Below are 21,247 nucleotides of genomic sequence, written 5' to 3' on the forward strand. Positions count from 1 at the left end.
CGAACAAGATTTCAGTTGCAAGCCTATCAGTTAAACTGATCAACAGACGAAACCCAACTACCAGCTGAAACTGATGAGTTAACTGGAGCTTAATCATCAGAAGTGCCGCCGCTTAACTGCCATATCAGATCAGGAGAAATGATCAATGCGGTTCAGCAATCAGTTGAGTCCAGTTTGCATCAGCTAAACCAGTTGGCTAGCACAGGACCTCAAGTTCAAAGCAGTTAGCTGTTCATCTATCAAAAGGAAATTAAGACTTTGCAGTCTTTCAAGGATTCAAGGCAACCGATAGTTGGTACATTTAGTTCTATTATGTGTAAACTGATTGATAACTGATGTTGTTTAAAATCCAGCTAAATGTAGTAGCAGTTTTCCCTTACATAACTGGTGTGCTTAATTGTAATACAAGGGAAGTTTATTTGTTTAAATGAACATCATGTTATTCAGTTTGTTTAAATGTATCTGAACTGATAATCCCAGTTTTGTGTAGCCTTAACTGCTTGCATGATTATTGCTGCTTTAAAATAATTTTAAAATCGTGTGACTATTTATATTTTTAAGGGGGAGTTTTCCTTTAAATTCATATTTTAAAATGATTTTTCAATTCAATTGTTGAGGGGGAGTCTTTTTTAAAAAAATATTTTTCAAATTTGTTATCCCTCAAACTGAAATTATCTTAGTTTCTTTTTAAATTGTTTTTCTTATTAATTCAGTTAGTAAGGGGGAGCATTCACTCCTGGAACTGAATTTTTGTTTTGATTGCTTAAATGTTTTTGATTCTCACAAAGGGGGAGAATCATATCACTTTAACTGTTCAAGTTTTGTTATCATCAAAAAGGGGGAGATTGTTGGAACTTTTCAAGTTCGCAATCTTTGCTTAATTTTGATGCTAACAAAACTTGTTATTTTGTTTCTAATAATCTACCTTAGTGTGCAGTAAGCTGGAACTGAAATAATCAGTTACGAGCCAAAACTAAAGCTGTCGAGGAATGCTAACTGAAGACGTCCAACTGATCGCGTAAACTGAAAACAGTAGAACTGAAGTGCCAACTGAAAGACTAGTTCAACTGAATGTCCAGCTGATGAGCAGTTCAGCAGAAGACCTTCAGAAGCCCGGCCAGCTGATGAAGTGTTCAACTGATGAAGAGCCCAGCTGACCAGTTCAACTGAAAGAGTGAAATCAGTTCAACTGATTTCACCAGCCCAACAGAAGACCAGTTCAACTGACCAGTTGAAAGCATCAGTCAGAGTCAATCAGTTGCAGATCAAGACAAGCTTAATAATGGAATCCAGCTAAGCACGAAGGTACAAAAGCTATTGTACTACCACAGTACAATAAGAGACGTTGCATCAGAGCTTAAAGCCAAAAGTTCCGGAAAGATGTCGAGGAACAAATTCAAAATGCAACGGACACATTATTGAGTCTTACTGTACGGTCAGCCAAACGCCTATAAATAGAAGCTGAAGTTCAGTGAAGACTAACACTGAGAAAAACGAGAACAGAGAACAAGGGCACGCTTATTACATATCAGCTTGTTAGAAGCAATCAGCCCAGAGGGAACACTTCATTGTATTATCAGCTTAGATTAGAAGCCTTTTTCCCTCAGTGTGTGAGAACACTTTCGGGTAGTGTTCATTGATCAGTTCTCACACACACACACACACTCACTCATCATCTCAGATTCCGTCTTGCACACAGACGTAAAACATGTGTATGTAGTCTTTCTCGCATAGACGTTAAAGAAGTGTTGACTGGAAGGTGATGCCTTCAGTTTAGAACTAGGAGTTCAGTTAGGCAGTGGGTAAGTCCTAAGCTGGGTGGGTTTGTACAAAGGTTTGTATAAATCAAAGTCTTCTAGTGTATCCTACCCGAGGAGGTAGAAGGGGTGACGTAGGAGCAGTTGAAGTCTCCGAACATCCATAAACATATCTTGTGTTTTGTTTTCAGTCTAACTGTTTAACTGTTTTGTTCTTAATTGTTTCATCAGTCCAGCTGATATCAGTTCAGTTCTGTCCATAACCGAACTGATATAAGCTCTAACTGACTTCTTTTCTTCAGTTAACCAGTTGCACAAGATATATAAAATTGATCAGTTTGTTTTCTTAGCGAAGGACTATTTTGAGTGTCTTCCGCTTAGTTGTTTAACCAAACTCGATCTAATTCATCGGTGTATTTATTCTTAGAACACGAGCTATTGCAGCTCATTGGAAGATTAGTCAGAAGGGTCAACGACTGATGCACAGCTTCGTAACTGATGTTCAGTCGGGGCCCCCATAATCGATCCTGACAAGGACTATACGTAGTATCATGCACTTTGATCTGTTTACCGACTCCATCGAGGTTCATCAGGTAGCGAGGTTGCGTGTAGTCTCGAAATACGTAGGAACAAATACATTGTAGTCGGGAATTCACCGTTTACCTATGGGTAAAGATATCATACATGGTCTAATGACTCAATAGTGCAAGGAATCTCTGGCCGGAATAAGACATATGCAGTTTGGAAAGGTGTTTCCTCAGTTGCACATACCATGACACTATTACTCAAAGATAAATCACATCGCTATCAAATTCATATGCAACTCTCGATATATCAATGGTTGCAGATTCGATAGTGATATATGTGTTGAAGGGACTATACTGTACGCTAACCATGACTAAATGTTTTTGTAGACACTATCAGTGATACCTAGGGGATCATGGAACGATGCTACTAGACGCTCTTACCGTGGTCCGATGGGTTGAATCAGAAATGAGTTCTGATATTTTTGATCAAGGTGTTGATGAAAAAAATTGTGTAGAACCCGAAAAATCAGATTACGTATAAGTCATGCATAATTTCTATTATTTAAATTAAAAATGAATTTTTATGAATATATGAAGTGTTTTATTTATTTTAAAAGTAGATGTTTAGTTTTATCTTTTCATGATAAATACGCGAGGTCGGGCCGGAGTTTGGAGATTTGAGATAAGATTAATAATAAGAAAATATTCCCAAATTTAATTTAAGTCAAGGAATAATTTAATTTAAAGAAATAGAATGTTTTAGAATTTATTTAATTAATTAGAGCTAAGTTGGTAAATAAGTTCTTTAGGTTAATATTTAATTAAAGCTTAAAGTAAAATGTGTAAACAATGGAGGATGAATTAATCTAAGTATAATATACTCAAGAAATTAAACATAGCATTTGAATATTTAAATTTGAGGTCATGTATGCCATGCAAGATTCTAAACTAAATTAATTTGTTAATGCATTAATATATATATATATATATATATATATATATATATATATATATATATATATATATATTTTTATATAATGGAGGTTTAAAATCTTAAACAATTAAAATGCAAGATTTAAACCATATCATACCATGAAAAAATTAAGAAGGTATCGGTCAACCTTTTTAAACAATTCAAATATGGAGTAAACCCATTCAAGTCACCCTCAATGAGCATTAAGGTGAATTTATTCTCTCATTTTTAATTCTCTAGTTAGTAGTAAATTCAAATGCAATAACACACCTCATTTCTCCTCAACTTATGAGTTTAGAAAATAGGCTGAACGTGCAGCAAGAATGAGGGCAAGAATCGGCAGCTAGGGGGAGAAGAAACAATTCAAAAACCCATTCAACTCCTTCACTTGTAACTCTCAACTAAATGCACTTCAAGACTCTTTTAACACCTCTTGTAACCTTCATCCTCATTACCTAGCAGCCCTTCATCCATAATTTCGAAATTTACAGAAGAGAACAGCAGCTAAAAATCGAGAATAGCAGCATAAAACAAAGAGAGAAATTTCCACTCCGACTCCGCCGCTCGTATTCGTCGTATTGATTTGTTTTCTTCAAAACAATTCCACGCATGTATAGATTGCTTCTTTTCTCTTCAATAAAGTCCTATAAATATTTTTAAACATTATATGTTCAGGATTCATGAGAAAAAAAAGAAATTTGGACAGCAACTACACAAAATTTTATGCACAGAATTTTTTTGACTTCCTCTTTGTGTCTCACGGTTTTGGCTTGTTTTGTGGTTCAGGAGGTTGGCTCATTTTCCAGGCACCCACGGCTGTTGCTAGGCATGATTTAGAGTATGTTAGGGTGTTATTGATTCATTGGTTTGAGTCCAAACATTTCAAATAAAAGCATGACAGCAACTATTTCCACGAACTACAGATTTGGTCCACGGTTTTTGTTCTTGGTTGGTTAATGAGTGTGTTTGAATCTTGACTGTCCTAGGGGCTGTAGCCATGGTTAGAACCCTCCCTTATCATGTCTAGGACGTGAACAAATCACCCTTTCAAGGTTTGGTTCACGGCTTCATCAGATTTCCATTTATATGACAAATGTCCCTCGGTTTTGAAATTTCCGAAATCTGTAGGAGTGTGTTTCGGTTTTTGAGTGTTTGAATGGATGATGGTTGGATTATAGCCCATAGCCATGGTTCATAAAACACTCCAAAATGTCAAGATCGAGCCATGGTCGAACAAATTACCCTTGGAACGAGACAAGACAGTAAAATATTTCAATACAAAACACTCCACCACAAGGGATGCTCTCGGCTGGTATGCTGACTGTCCTAGGAGGTTGTTGTGGTTGTGGTTTGCTTTTAGCCCTTACCCATGGTCCAATCCATGCCTTAAAATGTTGGTAAGAGTCTTTGGTCGGTGGTTCAGGCCAATGGTCATTAAATTTCAGAGTTTACACCACAAACACACAAGCTGCTGCTACTGTATTTTGACAGCAACTTTCAGTTTCGGTTTTGGTGCTTGTTTGAGTTCTTGGTTGGCTTTTATCCCATGGCCTTGGACTCGACAGTATCTTAATGAGTTAGGAAAGTCATGTTTTGGGCCGTTCGTGATTCGGTTGAGTTTAGAGGTCGTACGAGAATTTACGGTGCAATGTGCCAAAATGACTCTCGAAAGAGTGTTTTATGTTTTTGGATTCCATTCACCAATTTTCGTGTACAGCTATCATCATGAACATTTTTCAGTATGTTAGGGGTATTTTTAATCATGGTTAAACGTCGGTTTAATGTTGGTTCGGGTTGATACAAAGCCATGATTGAAAAATTAAGTTGTTGGTCATAATCGTCTTGTTTTTGGTTCGATTGTCAAGTTTTGGTCAAGATAAGATTATTTGCATGTGTCACATATTAGAATTAAGTCGCTGCAAGCCTGGGAGCGATCCAACTCATCCGGTAAAAATAAAGTTACAATTATATTACGTGCATAAAAATATAAAATGTTTATTTTTGAGATATATGTGATATGTCTTGTGGCCACCTTACATTTATGGGTTTGGAAGTCGGTAGGTGCAACCGAGGACCTCTCCACCCGGTGACTTACGACCGGTTTACGATTATGTATGGGTACGGATATCCAGTCCAAGGGCTGTGGTGATCTCTACCGCCCAGTATACTGTGGTTTAGTCTGATCAGGCGCTCACGTTATGTTATGAGCCACTTGCTTAGAAACATTATCTCTACCAGAAATTACGATATGATATGACAGGGGTCTATTGAGAAAAGTTTTTACGTATGATTTTCAGATATGCACATAGTTATAATTATTCATGATACGATTTTCACCATGCGCTTTACGATACCATATTTTTACGTTGCATGCGATTTTATGATATTTTTACTTGTTATTAACGATATATACATGCATGTAGAGTCTTTAGACTCACTAGACTTGATTGTTCAAGGTATTGATGAGGTCGAGACTGCGGGCGGAGACCAGTGAGCTATTTTGGAACAGTGTAAACCCGAGGACCTCATTCTTTAGTTATGCACCTTTTATCGTCCAAACTAAATTTTGTTATGTTGGATTATTTTAAGTTGTTGTTAGAAACACAATGTTGACTTCCGCTGTTATTTTAAAGTTAAAATTATTTACATGTTTATTTTATAAATGAAGCAAGATAATTATTTATTTAGAAAAATTTTTATAATTCCGCTAAAATATGAATACGAAATACGGGCCTTTACAAATGGGGCTAACTATGGTAAGCCCGAATAAGAATAAATGTTATTCTGAATCACATTGAAATGTGAACCCACGGCTAGCTGTATCCTTGAACCATTGAAGGTCACACAAGTATCAGATTCTGTGTTCCCGTTGAGATAGTCAAATTTCAAGGAGTTGAAATTTGACGACTATAGTTTGATGGAGATCAAACAGAAAGCTTATGAAGTAGTTTATAAGCTGATTCAATGGGATGGAATAAATGTAAGTTATCATGATTGCTAAATAAGGTAGGAGAGTAGATCTGCCTATTTTATGAAGAGCTCAATAAAAATGGCAGCTGCCAAATATGGTAACTGCCATATATGGTAAGTTCTAAATTTGGTAAATGAAAATTTTGGTCTTCGAAATTTTCGATTTTCATTATATGAACAAGATTTGTATCCTTAGTATATCGGCACTCTCGGATCGTTGATCGGGGTTATAATCAGTTCAGAATCATTTTTTTTGTGAATTTAGAATTTATTAATTAAATGATTGTACTAGTGCTAGTAGTAGTGACTACTAATATGCACAAATTCTCATATATGTTCTAGAGGAGTCTAAAATTAAATTAACCAATGAATTAATTTAAAAATTAAATAATAGTTATTTAATTTATTTAATATACATAGATATGTGTATATTTTATATGGTGATATAAAATAAGTGTATATAATATTATTATATAATTTATTATTAAAGGTTAATAAATACATTATATATTAATTATATGAGAGTTCAAATATAATGAAATTATTAGAGTCTTTGTGGGAGAGGAATTCTTAATTTGATGAGGAGTCTCACTCTATATATACATCACAAGGACTTATAATTAACTACCCTAGTTTTTTCACACAAAAGAAAAACAAAAATCTCTCCTCCCTAGAAAAACCTCTCGGCCACCGCAAAGAAAATAATAAAAAAAATTTGGCTTTTAGGTTTTTTATTGCCGCGCCTCCATCGTTGCACCATCTCCGGATTTTAGAAATTCGGAGATTACAGTCTCAACGCACAAATTGTTTGGAGTTACTAGTGCAATCCAAACGAGGAATTCAGTTTCTGATCGTGGACCCAATTAGACGATTAAAGGAGAAGAGATGTTCGTAGAGATTTACAAGAAAAACTATCTCCGCATAAAATTCGGAATAGTTTGGAGTCCAAGCGTTAAGAATGCAAAGTATAATTCTAATCACCCTATGAATGTTTTTAAACACATGACGCCCAAGAACAAAATTTTTAATTTTCCGCTGCGTCTAAGGTGCGAGAACACGATGTCTCAACAGTAGAATAAAAAGAGAAATAGAATACGAAGTTATGGGTTAAAAGATATTTATAAATTATAAAAAAAAATAACCAAATTACCGTTTCATTCGTCTATACTAATCAATTTTTGGTGTGTGGTGAAGCTTTTTCATTACCTGAAAAAATATCTTTAACCACTCAATTTCATATTATTTTTTCGATTCATTTCAATTTCAAAAATTGAAAATTTTTATTTTTTAAAAATTAATTCCTTCTATATTTTACGGATAATTAATATTAGCTACATTATTCGACAACTAAATTGAGGTTGCATTTGGCATAATGAATTTTAAATCCATTTATTTAGATTATAATTTTAATGTTAAGAATGAATAAATAATATATTAAATTCATATATAACTTATTTACACATTAGTTATAGAACGTATCATTGCTTTCAAATGTCTGTATTATTCGGTGAACTTGAAATTCATCATAATTAACATGAAATACTACTTAAAAATACAAAAAGTTGATTTGAAGATTATGATTTCGTTTTCTAAAATTATAAAAATATATCTAAAGTTCATATATTTAAATTTATTGATAAATAATAAATAAAATGTTTTATTTACGAGAATTTTGTGTGATTTTGGAGAGAATCTTGATGAGTGTTCCTCCATGATACGAGAGCGAAGACCATACAATTTTTGTTTCCATTTCTTATCATCATCATCATAATAATAATAATAATTATTAGTATTAGTATTGGGAAAATTGGTTTTAAATCCCCAAACCCAAACTCAACTTTACTCTAACTCCCTACCCTTCAAAAACTTTGCCCAAACTCCCTAAAAACCTAAAATGTGACAAAAACACCTTCATATTCAAGTGATTGATTTTCTGGGCCGAAAAATGGTATCAAAGCCTAGGTAAAATTATTTCAAAATACAAAATTATTATTATTATTAAGTAATTAAATGTTTGAGGATGAGAATTTTCTCAAATTACATGAATCCAAACCCAGGTTCGAGATTATTTATTTACAGGAATTATTCCAGAATTTTGGAATATTTGCAACATGAAGATCTAACTAAGGTTAAATATCAAGAAAGAACTTATCAAAGTCCTAAGGTAAACTTATGATTCAAAATAATAGGTTTTTAGAGATAGTACCAGATTCCTCTAAACTCTCGGTAGATCTTAGAGAAATTCAAAATAATAGGTTTTTAGAGATAGTACCAGATTCCTCTAAACTCTCGGTAGATCTTAGAGAAATTCAAAATACGGTACAAAATTATGGCTATATGTCGTATTATGTACAGCATCATGTGGAGAAAATCTTTGAAAATCAGGAAGAAATTCTTGGAATTATAAAGGATATTCAAACAAGAATTCAAATCCTAGAATAACAACCAAGTTCTAGTAAAAAAACTTCAGAATGAAGGTTACCACCATCTTTTGGTACTGAACCCTTGTTACATCAACGGGAGAAGGCCAAAGTAGTGTCAAAACCTTTGACTGAAGAAGAAATGATGATCACTCTAATTAAATCAGTCTCAGAAAAGAAGTTAATCTGATAACAACTTTAGAAAGGATTGGTCTAGAGGATCTACAAGAGCTTGCAGAATCTTTCGCAAATCTCAAAGTCGTAGATCTGAAGATGAACACGATAGGAGGTGAACAAACTTCTATAACCTGGTCATCTTTGCAAGAACCACCAAGAGAAAGTATGAGATCTCAGAATATAAATATGAGAGAATCCCAATCAGACTTTTACACTGGTGGAGAAGCACACCCAGCGGAACAAGGTCAAACAAGAATCAAATTCCTTTGCACCAAACTCCCTATGGTAAATTTGTTTTAGAACCAATACATCCTTATGGGGTAATGCTTAACCTAGATGTATTAGATTTAAAAAACAAAGAAGATCTCATAGATGATTGGACATCAGCTATGAGAATCGCAGCAGGAACGCTTGATCTCAACAGAGAAGGATTCATTAAACTTCTGGAAATGAGTCTTATGGGATCAGTGAAAATTGCTTGGGACATGACTTCGGTAGAAACCAAAGAATCAGTCCTAGCCGGAGAATCTCTTAACAAGATAGCCGGAAGAATGGCTACTCTTTTTAAAGCTCAATTTATAGGGGTAGACTATATTAACAGTCAAGATACATAGAAGAAAAAGAAATATACTCAAGCTCTGTATAGTCTTGAATTACATGATATATGTTTAGTGAATGAATACATTATTTTATTCACTAAATATAAATGAAATTCAGGAGTCGAAGAAGACATAGCAATGCAGCTCTTCTTCGCCAAGATGCCAAGTCCGTGGAGAGAAATGTTAATAATGGAATATGTTCCTAACTATCCAGATACATTGGCATGAAGAGCCTCTTTCCTTAAAGGAAAATTGGCAGAATGTTGTTGTTTGACAACATTACAAAAGAATTAAAAATGATTAAGGGGTATCAATAAAAGAACTCCTTTGTGTTGTAAGGAAAATGACCTTCCAACGATTATTGGAAGTAAACCACAGAAGCATAAGAGAAAATGTTTTAGAACTCATCCTTATGCTAGAAGTGGAAGAAGTTCTTGGAAACCAAGAACAGTTTGGTCTAGACAGAAAGCCTGATCTTACAAATCTGGACAAAGAAGGAGACCGTCAAGAAGTAGGATATCATCCCAAGCATTGAGTACCTCTCGAAGCATAGGAAGAACACCTACAAAGAAAACTTTCAAAAGAGCTCATACTTGAGCCAATGAAAGTTTTAAAGACTGTAATTGCTGGACATGTGGAGCAAGAGGTCATATCTCAACCAATTGTCCAGAAAACGAAAAAAAGAGATATTAAACGCTTTGATCGAACCCTGGATATTGAAGAAGCAGTTTATTACCAAGATCTTTTTTAGGTATACCGATTTCAGGACATTGCCTCAGATGAAAGTATATATGAAGAAGAAGAATTATTGAGCCGGGAAGAATCTGATGAAACATAATCGGAATCTGACTGAAGACGAGGTGTTTCAACATGAATCACATGAAGATTCGTCTGAATTCTTTAGCCAGACAACAATATCTCATAACATGGTCCAAAGGATCATGGGAGAAAATCCATGTAACGACCCATTACAGGCCCAGTGGACCGCCCATACGGCCCACTGCCCGATCGACCCAAGGCTATCCCGATCTTGGGCTCCCTCTATGGGGCCTTTTTCCCTCACGGGCTTTCCATAGGCGTCGTACGGGTTACTCATAGAACTCCTCCAGCCCATGAACCGGAGTCTGTGCCTTCCCAGTATTGTGCTAAGTACCTATATATCCATGTGGTCTTAGGTTCGATCCTGGGAAGGCACAGACTCCAGTTCATGGGCTGGAGGAGTTTTATGAGTAACCCGTACGACGCCTATGGAAAGCCCGTGAGGGAAAAAGGCCCCATAGAGGGAGCTCAAGATCGGGATAGCCTTGGGTCGATCGGGCAGTGGGCCGTATGGGCGGTCCACTGGGCCTGTAATGGGTCGTTATAATAAAAGGCGCCTTTTATCGTAACGACCCATTACAGGCCCAGTGGACCGCCCATAGGGCCCACTGCCCGATCGACCCAAGGCTATCCCGATCTTGGGCTTCCTCTATGGGGCCTTTTCCCTCACGGGCTTTCCATAGGCGTCGTACAGGTTACTCATGGAACTCCTCCAGCCCATGAACTGGAGTCTGTGCCTTCCCAGGATCGAACCTAAGACCACATGGATATATAGGTGCTTAGCACAATCCTGGTACCAATTGAGCTACTCTAAATGTAAAACCTCTTGCTCTGATCTCTTAAAATAACAGCGTACTTTAAAAATTTTACTCTTATAGGAAGGAATGATTTAAAACTTCTCTTGACATAAACCCATTTTCAATATTTACAACCAAAAGTATATATATACATGATAAACTAAATGATGCAACAAAAGACAAAACATCATTTTAATGATCATGCTAAAGTACTAGCAAAATACTCTTCTTCCTTCCCTCTCTTATGCATATGACCATGTCTCCAATCAACGTCCCGGTCAGTCGCTCTTATCTGCATCACATGAATAACTGAAATGAGTATAAAACTCAGCAAGTGGAACTCTTACATAGCAATGTACATATCATACTCTATAAAACATGGCTTTGAAATCATAAATACCATCAACTCTGAAACAAGAACTCTGAAACATGAATAGCATAATAATAACGATGGTATTTCTCTTTACTCTGGTGGATTGATATCTAAATAGTATCTCTGTCTCTCACTTATATCTCATCGATATAAATCGATTACTCTGTCAGGATATAAGCCTATGGTCGTTGATCAACTAATTGCATGCAATCTCTGACTATGTATCTATCAATCCATAAAACATTTGAACTCTCTCTTGGGCATTTTATCAAACACTTTGCATACTCTTTTCTCTTGTATTCCTTTTTTACACAATTGAGACATAAAAGCCTCTCATATACAACAAGGTATATCTATACATAATATGAATCAAATAGAAGGGAATAACATGTTAAAACATTGTAATACAATACATATACTATCATGTGAGCACAAGAATGAAATTCCACTTACTACACTTGGATCACTTGATTCTATACTTTTGGAACAAAACCTATAACAATAAACCATGAATTTCACCATCAACATCTCAATAATCATGAAACCATACCATAAACTCCATAAAGCCAACATAATCAAACATCTCCATAATTCCCCAATACCTTAAACAAAGAAATAACCAAAGACACAAGCTAACCTTAGCTCCCCGAACTCAAAATAACCTTATTTTCTCTTCAATAATCCAACAAGAAGCTCGAATCTAAGAAAGGAAAGATAGAAAATGGAACCCTAACTTCCCTTGCTCTGAAGAAATCGAGAAGAATGAGGGAAATGAGAGAAAAATGAAGTCTCCACCTATTTTATACCTTAAAACACCAAAAACACGACTTTACTGTTCACAGACTGTGGGTGCGCTAGCCCATGCACCGCGGGTGCGCTCTAGCTACGGGAAAACAACCAAAATTGTGAAGCCTGAGACCTCGGGTGCGGTCATCATTTGGAGCGCGGGTGTGCTCGCCACTCTGCGGACAGCTTCTCCAAAGATCGCCTCCGAAACGCCTCTTCCCGTCATAATTTGGAAAAATGGTAAACTACAAAGTTGTAGCTCTATGTCTTTTCGTGAACCCCTCAAAATTTCAGATCATTTGGAGGTCTGAGGAAAAAGTTATGCTAAATCGCCCAACATGTGTCACTGGAGGAACGTCGAAACACACGACACACTTCGGGGCACTTTTTGGCTTACCTTCCACAATGATTTGAACAAAACTCAAACTAAGAAAGTTATACCTCTATGTATTATCTAACCACTCCAATTGGCCTCATACCAATTGGCTCAACATATGAATTATCATGAATTTAATCGTAACGACGCTACAATCGAACTACACAACATTTATCATCAACAATACTATAAATCATAAATCGTCATCCTTAACATTAAAACTATACTTAAACTTACCCAAATAGTCAATAAACATAAGAAGTCCTAAACCATACCGATCACCAAGCTTGGATATTACAATCTCCCCTCCTTAGAGGAATTTCGTCCCCGAAATTGACGTCACTGCGCAAACAACTCAGGATACTTGTCTTTCATCTCATCCTCTGGTTCCCACGTGGCTTCTTCAATCAAATGATTTCTCCAAAGGATTTTAACAATGCCGATCTCTTTGTTTCTCAACACTTTAACTTTGCGATCAAGAATTTGAACTGGAATCTCTTGGTACGTTAAATTCGGTGTCAAATCCAATGGCTTGTGGTGAAGAACATGGGAAGGATTCGCAATATACTTCCTGAGCATGGAGACATGAAAAACATTATGAACTCTATCAAGATCTGGCGGCAAGGCTAACCTGTAAGCTCGATCACCAACTCTGTCCAATATCTCAAATGGACCAATAAATCTAGGACTCAACTTTCGCTTCTTGCCAAACCGCATCACACCTTTAAGAGGTGCTATCTTCAAGAACACATGATCGCCAACCTCAAACTGCAACGGCCTTCGTCTCACATCAGCATAACTCTTCTGTCTCGACTGTGCTGTCTTCATCCTTTCTCGAATAACAGCAACAACATCAGCTGTCTGTTGGACCAACTCTGGACCCAAAATCTTTCTCTCACCAATCTCGTCCCAATATAAGGGTGATCTACACTTCCTGCCATAAAGGGCTTCATACGGTGTCATGCCAATCGTCGCTTGGTAGCTATTATTGTACGTGAACTCAAAAAGAGGCAATTTGGAATCCCAGCTACCAGGATAATCGATAGTACAAGCTCTGAGCATATCCTCTAAAATATGAATAACTCTCTCTGATTGTCCGTCACTCTGGGGGTGATATGCTGTACTAAATGCTAATCGTGTACCCATAGCTCTGTGTAAACTCTTCCAAAACTCTGAAGTAAATCTAGTGTCACGATCAGACACAATCGACACAGGCACACCATGAAGTATAACAATCTCTGCTATGTACTCTTCGGCATACTGGTTCATGGAATACGTTGTCTTAACAGGAAGAAAATGCGCTGACTTGGTCAACCGATCAACAATAACCAAAATAGAGTTAAAACCTTTCTGCGTACTGGGAAGACCAATCACGAAATCCATTGTAATGTGCTCCCATTTCCATTGAGGAATCGGCAATGACTGCAATGTCCCAGCAGGTCTTTGATGCTCGATTTTCACCTGCTGACAGGTCATACACTGAGAAATAAACATGGCAACATCCTTCTTCATACTGGGCCACCAATAGAGTCTACGAAGATCCTGATACATCTTGGTACTACCTGGATGTATCGAGTATGGCGCGGGATGTGCCTTTGTTAAGACGTCTCTCCGAATATCATCACCAGTAGGAATGCATATACGACCTCTGAATGTCATCAAACCATCTCTATTCATTCCAAACTTTGAATTACCTCTCTCTTCTACTCTAGCTCTCATCTCTGATAAGTGTACATCAATGGCTTGCTCTCTACGGATCCTGTCTGTCAATGTAGCACGAATAACAAACGCTGAAAAGAGAGCAATGGTTCTCGGTACTACTAAAGCTATCTCTTCTCGTTGCAAGTCCAACAACAATGGCTTCTGAATCATAGAACTCAAAGAAAAACTTGACTTACGGCTCAAAGCATCCGCTACAACATTCGCCTTCCCTGGGTGGTAAATAATCGTCACATCATAATCTTTGAAAAGTTCTAACCACCGTCTCTGTCGCATATTGAGTTCTTTCCGAGAAAACAAATACTTTAAACTGTTGTGGTCCGTGAAAATTTCACACTTTTCGCCATACAAGTAATGTCTCCAGATTTTCAGAGCAAAAACCACAGCTGCTAGTTCCAAATAATGCGTAGGATAATTCTTCTCATAGTCTTTCAATTGACGAGAAGCATAAGCTATAACCTTTCCATGTTGCATCAGCACTGCACCAAGACCCTTCTTTGACGCATCGGTATAAACAACAAAGTCCTCTGTACCACTGGGCAATGCAAGTACCGGAGCTGTCGTCAACTTATCTTTCAACTCTTGGAATCCACTCTGGCATTCATTGGACCACTCAAACTTCACAGTTTTCCTCGTCAAATTGGTTAACGGCAGGGCAATATTGGAAAAGTCTGAAAGAAAGCGACGATAATAACCCGCCAAACCAAGAAAACTGCGTACCTCTGATACAGTGGTAGGAATAGGCCACTTTTGTATCGCCTCAATCTTTGCTGGATCAACAGCTAAACCATCCTTCGAGACAATATGGCCTAAGAAAGCAATCTGCTCCTGTCACGCCCCGAGTCCGAAGCATCGGTGACATCCGGCATTGTTTAACAATTAAATTGAAAACAATAAAGCCTCGTATCGAATCAAACCAGTCTTTTTCATAAATGAAATATTGTCTTACAATGACAAAGGAATAAAATACATCAGAGTTTCTAATAGCGGAAACGAAAGAAAAGTAAAATGTTGAATTCTGATCTTGATCTCTGATTCACCAACCCCAGAAAGCATCTTGCTCTTCCTCATTCAGTTGCTCCTCATTCTTATCTGAAATTTGTAAGGGGTGAGTGTTTTGGGAAACACTCAGCAAGTGGGGGTCGATCGATTCCAAAGATACATATAGAACTTAATTCCTTAAAACATTTCTTTAACATACTTTCAAAACTAATATTCTTAACTTGGCACAACGGAAACGAATCGAATAAGAGACATAACTTATCAAATGATTAAGAGCAAAACAGAAGCAATACATATCCTTTCAATTCGGAACAGAACATATCAGAACAAACAGAACACTGTTACTCATCTCATTTCCATGGTCAAATTGTCCCCAATATGTTAGTCCTCTAAGGGGTGAGGCCAGAACATGGTTTTATACCCACCAATGGGGGCCGAACAGAACATGGTTTTATACCCACCAATGGGGGCCGAACAGAACTACAATTCTCGTTCCATTTCAAATTGACTCGTAACAGTGCAAACAGAATTCAGACTTTTCCAGACGGAATTTATCGGAGTTTCAGATTTTCAAAGTTGAACAGAACTTAACAGAATTGCAGATAGACACAGCGGAATCAAAGAATTCGAATAATAAAAGGAAACACATAATCGATCGAATATTCAAAAATAACACATAAGGTTTTTCGAAAATTTGGACACACATAATAATAAGTCGTGTCATTCATATGCAAGATTTAAAAATACAACAAAATACTTAGTCAAAAGCCCACTTACTTGTAGATTTTTGAGTGAAGCTTCCTTCTCAAAATTTCGGCAGCACTTCGGCGTGTCTTTGGCGAATGTAGTCTTCGATCGGGCAGCACTTTGACGCAGAATTGCAACTTCTGATTGCACGAACAGGATTTCCTTCGCTTCTCTTTATTTCGGCCGTGACTTATGTGGGATGGGGGAGGACCGAAAATTTTTGAAGAGTGGATGGGGAAGTGGCCGAATATTTTTGGCTTGGTGATTGCAAGGTTTTGCATGGCATGGTGTCTTCTATTTATAGGCCAAAGAATGACCCTTCATCTAGCATAGTGGCCGATCCCTTGGAGATCAAGAAAGGCACTAATTGCTTTGATAATCCCCATGAGTCACCTTGATAATCTCAATGGTTATTTCTTACACCATGAATTTGTCCTTCCCTTAGCTCAAGCCCTTAGCTCCCTTTTTGGTTTACTCAAAAGCCATCTCTTGCATCTTTAATTTGTCCAAAGCTTTTAGCTCTCATTTTAGCTCCCTTTATAGTCTTGTTAGGACAAGCTTGGTTGAGCTTCCTCGAGCTGGAAGTTTGCGTCCTTGAGCTGGGGTTTTACTCCTCCCGCGAAAACTCTTCAATGGATACGGTTACTTGTAGATTGGCCTCTTGTTGAGCTAATCCCCAAGCTTAGAATCTACTTTCTCAAGCTAAGTTTGATGAGATTTAAATTATTATTCAAGTAGTTTAATTGAATCAAAAATTACTGAATCATTTTTATATCACTTACTTGATTTACTTCGGTCGAAATTTTCGGGTTCTCACATCCCTCCCGTCTTATTGAAAGTTTCGTCCTCGAAACTTGCATTAACTTGTTCATTCAAATAGTTGAGGGTATTGTGACCGCATCTTTTCTTCGAGTTCCCAAGTTGCCTCTCTTTCAGTATGGTTTGACCACTGTATCTTGACATAGGGGATGGTCCGGTGTCTCAACACTTGGTCTTTAGTGTCCACTATTCGGATAGGGACTTCTTCATATTTGAGTTCTTCGTTCAGATTACCTTCGATCATTAGAGGCGTAACTTTAAGTACATGGTTCGGGTCCGGGACATATTTTCGTAGTTGTGAGATGTGGAAAACGTTATGTATTCTGGACATCTCAGGCGGTAACGCCAATCGATAAGCCAATGTTCCCACTTTATCCAGTATTTCGAACGGTCCCACATATCTTGGGTTCAACTTGCCGGATTTGCTGAACCGAACCACTCCTTTCATGGGAGAAACTTTGACGTACGCTTTTCCTCCGATTTCTAGTTCCAAAGGCCTTCTTTTCAAATCAGCCCAACTCTTTTGTCTATCCTGAGCTGCCTTGAGTCTCTCTTTGATTATGGCTACTTTATCGACAGTTATTTGAATGAGCTCTGGCCCGGTGATAGCTTTTTCTCCGACTTCATCCCAGTATAAGGGCGATCTACATTTTCGACCATACAGTGCCTCGTACGGAGCCATTTCGATGCTACTGTGGTAGCTATTATTGTAGGCAAATTCTATTAACGGTAACTGCTCACTCCAATTTCCTTGAAAATCCAATGCACATGCTCTCAACATGTCTTCAAGGGTCTGAATTGTCCTCTCAGTTTGGCCATCAGTCTGAGGATGATAGGCTGTGCTGAGCGTAACTTTGGTTCCCATGGCCGTTTGAAAACTTTTCCAAAATCTTGAGACGAATCTTGGATCTCTATCAGACAATATACTTGCCGGTACCCCATGCAGTCTTACTATATTATCCATATACAGGGTAGCTAACTTATCCAAGTTATAATTCATCCGTACTGGCAAGAAATGGGCAGACTTGGTTAACCTGTCAATGATTACCCAGATTCCGTCATGACCCTGCCTTGATTTTGGTAACCCGACTACAAAGTCCATGGATATATTATCCCACTTCCACTCGGGTATTTCTAATGGCTGCAGAAGCCCTCCAGGTCGCTGATGTTCTGCCTTGACTTGTTGACAGACTAAACACTTTGCAACAAAAACCGCTACGTCTTTCTTCATCCCGTTCCACCAGTAGTTGTTTTTCAAATCCCTGTACATTTTGGTGCTTCCCGGGTGCACTGAAAATCTTGATTTATGTGCTTCGGCCATCACCTCTTCTCGAATTCCATCGATGTTTGGCACATATAATCGCCCTTTCATCCAAAGGATACCATCTTTATCAATTTGAAATTCTGGAATCTTTCCTTCCTGAATTTGTTCCTTTATTTTGAAGATGTTGGTATCTTGACTTTGTTTTAGTTTGACAGTCTCTTGGAGACTTGGTTGCACTGATAATGACGATAAGCACACTTTTCCAGGGTTCCTCCGACTCAATGCATCTGCCACTTTATTTGCTTTTCCCGGATGATAACTGATTACCAAATCGTAATCTTTGAGAAGTTCCATCCACCTTCTTTGCCTCATGTTTAATTCCTTCTGAGTGAAAATGTACTTAAGGCTCTGGTGATCAGTAAAAACTTCGCATTTTACTCCATAGAGATAGTGCCTCCAGATTTTAAGCGCGAATACGACTGCGGCTAGTTCCAAATCATGAGTGGGGTAATTCTGTTCGTAGGGTTTCAATTGTCGTGAGGCATACGCAATTACCTGACCCTCTTGCATAAGCACACACCCTAACCCTCCCTTTGAAGCATCACTGTATATGGTAAAATTCTTACCATCCTCGGGAAGAATTAGTACTGGTGTGGATGAGAGTTTTGTCTTCAGGGTTTCAAAACTCTTTTCACAATCTTCAGTCCAAATGAATTTCGAATTCTTCTGAGTAAGTTTGGTGAGTGGAATAGCTATTGACGAAAATCCTTCTACAAATTTTCTATAATAGCCTGCTAATCCCAGAAAACTCCTTATCTCTGTCACTGTTTTAGGTTGAGGCCAATCTTTAATTGCCTCTACTTTCTTAGGGTCTACTGACACCCCTTGTTCTGAGATTATATGACCTAGGAACGCCACACTTTTCAGCCAGAATTCACACTTCTTGAATTTGGCATAGAGTTCTTTCTCTCGTAATGTTTGCAAAGTAAGACGCAGATGCTCACTATGTTCCTCCTCACTTGGTGAGTACACCAAGATGTCATCTATGAACACTACCACGAACTTATCGAGATACGGTTTGAATACTCGGTTCATAAGATCCATGAATGCTGCAGGAGCATTGGTTAGACCAAACGGCATTACCGTGAATTCGTAGTGCCCATACCTTGTCCTAAAAGCAGTCTTAGGGATATCTTCTGCTTTGACTTTTAACTGATGGTAACCTGATCTGAGATCAAGTTTTGAGAAAACTTTAGCTCCTTTTAGCTGATCGAAAAGATCATCTATTCTCGGGAGTGGGTACTTATTCTTTACGGTGATCTTGTTTAGCTCCCGGTAGTCGATACATAGTCTCATGCTTCCGTCCTTTTTCTTTACAAAAAGCACTGGGGCTCCCCAAGGAGATGCACTAGGACGAATCTGCTTCTTGTCCAGCAATTCTTGGAGTTGCTCCTTTAATTCCTTCAATTCAGCTGGAGCCATGCGGTATGGTGCCTTAGAGATTGGTGCAGCACCAGGGACCAAGTTGATTTCAAATTCTACTTCTCTATCGGGTATTTCTCCTGGTAAGTCTTCGGGAAAAACGTCTGGAAATTCTTGAACAATTGGAATATCTTCCAACTTTGGAACTTCTTCCTCTTTGGCTTCAGTAATTACTGCCAGATAAATTTCTTCTCCTCCCTTCATGGCCTTCCAGGCTTGCGAGGCAGATAGCAGAGATTTTCTTTCTTTGGATTTCCCTTGATATACGACCTCCCTCTTTGCTGGAGTTTGAAGTCTAATTTCTTTCTTCTGACAGTCTACTATGGCATGGTTTTTAGCTAACCAGTCCATTCCAAGAATGATGTCAAACTCCACCATATTGAGTTGAATCAATTCTACTTCAAAAATTTGTTTGCCGATACAAATTTTACAGTTTCGATGTACTTTGTGAGTTTCGATTATTTTACTAGCCGGTGTTGCTACTCTTAACGGTTCACTAAGAATATCATGCTCAAGTTTAAGCTTCTTAGCATATCTTCTAGACACAAACGAATGGGTGGCACCACAATCAAACAAAGCATATGCAGGCATTTTATTGAGTAAGATGGTACCTGCCACAACTTCGTTGCTATTATCGGCTTCCTCTTGGGTTATGGCATAAACCCGTGCATTTGTCTTGTTTTCCTGTTGTTTGTGGGGCCCCGACCCTTTGTCCTTGTTGTCCGGACAGTCTTTAATTCTATGGCCCACCTTCCCGCACTTGAAACAAGCGCCTGTCTTCCGATAACATTCCCCAGTATGCTTTTGTCGACATGTATCACACCATTTTCCCTCGGTGCTACCAGTACTGCCAGAACTTCCTTTGAAAAATCCTCCGGAATAGTTTGGTTTCTTGAACTTGAGATTATTCTGTGTGGATTGGTTGTTCATCGGCCTCTTATTCTTGTTTTCTTCTTCCCGTCGCTTGATATCGGTTTCTGCGCTCATTGCCGCGCCCATCAAGTCCGCAAAGCTACTTGGTTTGTACACCGCCAGTGCCGACTGAATTCGACTGTTGAGTCCCTTCTTGAAACGGTGCATTTTTAACGTTTCGTCTGATATGACTGTCGGAACGTAAGTTCCCAAATCGTTGAATTTTGACGTGTACTCCATTACCGTCATATCTGGTGACTGTCTGAAATTTTCAAACTCATTCAGCTTTTGTAGACGAAACTCGGCCGGGTAGTATTGTTTTAAGAATTCCCTCTTGAAAATTGGCCACGTGATATCTTCTATTTCTGCTAAAGGTAGCGACACAGTTTCCCACCATTTCCTAGCTCGTTCCTCCAAAAATGGGGTTACAACTTCTACTTTTAACTCTTCCGGTATTTCTAGCAAATGTAGTTGTGTTTCAACGTTCTTGAGCCAGTTGTGACTGACTTCCGGATCTGGGTTCCCATCAAAAGTTGGAACTCGATTCCTTCTGAGTGATTCGTAGTGATACTTAATCCCACGTGGCTGAGGTTCTTGGGGTTGTTGGATGGCGTTGGCCAGTGGATTCACAAATCCTTGTAATGTGGCAGCGACGATAGTGGCTATTGCCATCATATCCTCTTGACTGAGGTTTACACCGGGTGGTGGCGGTGGTGGTGGATTATCGT

The sequence above is a fragment of the Primulina eburnea genome, chromosome 8 (genome assembly GCF_022965805.1).
Source record: "Primulina eburnea isolate SZY01 chromosome 8, ASM2296580v1, whole genome shotgun sequence".
Classification (NCBI taxonomy): Eukaryota; Viridiplantae; Streptophyta; class Magnoliopsida; order Lamiales; family Gesneriaceae; genus Primulina; species Primulina eburnea.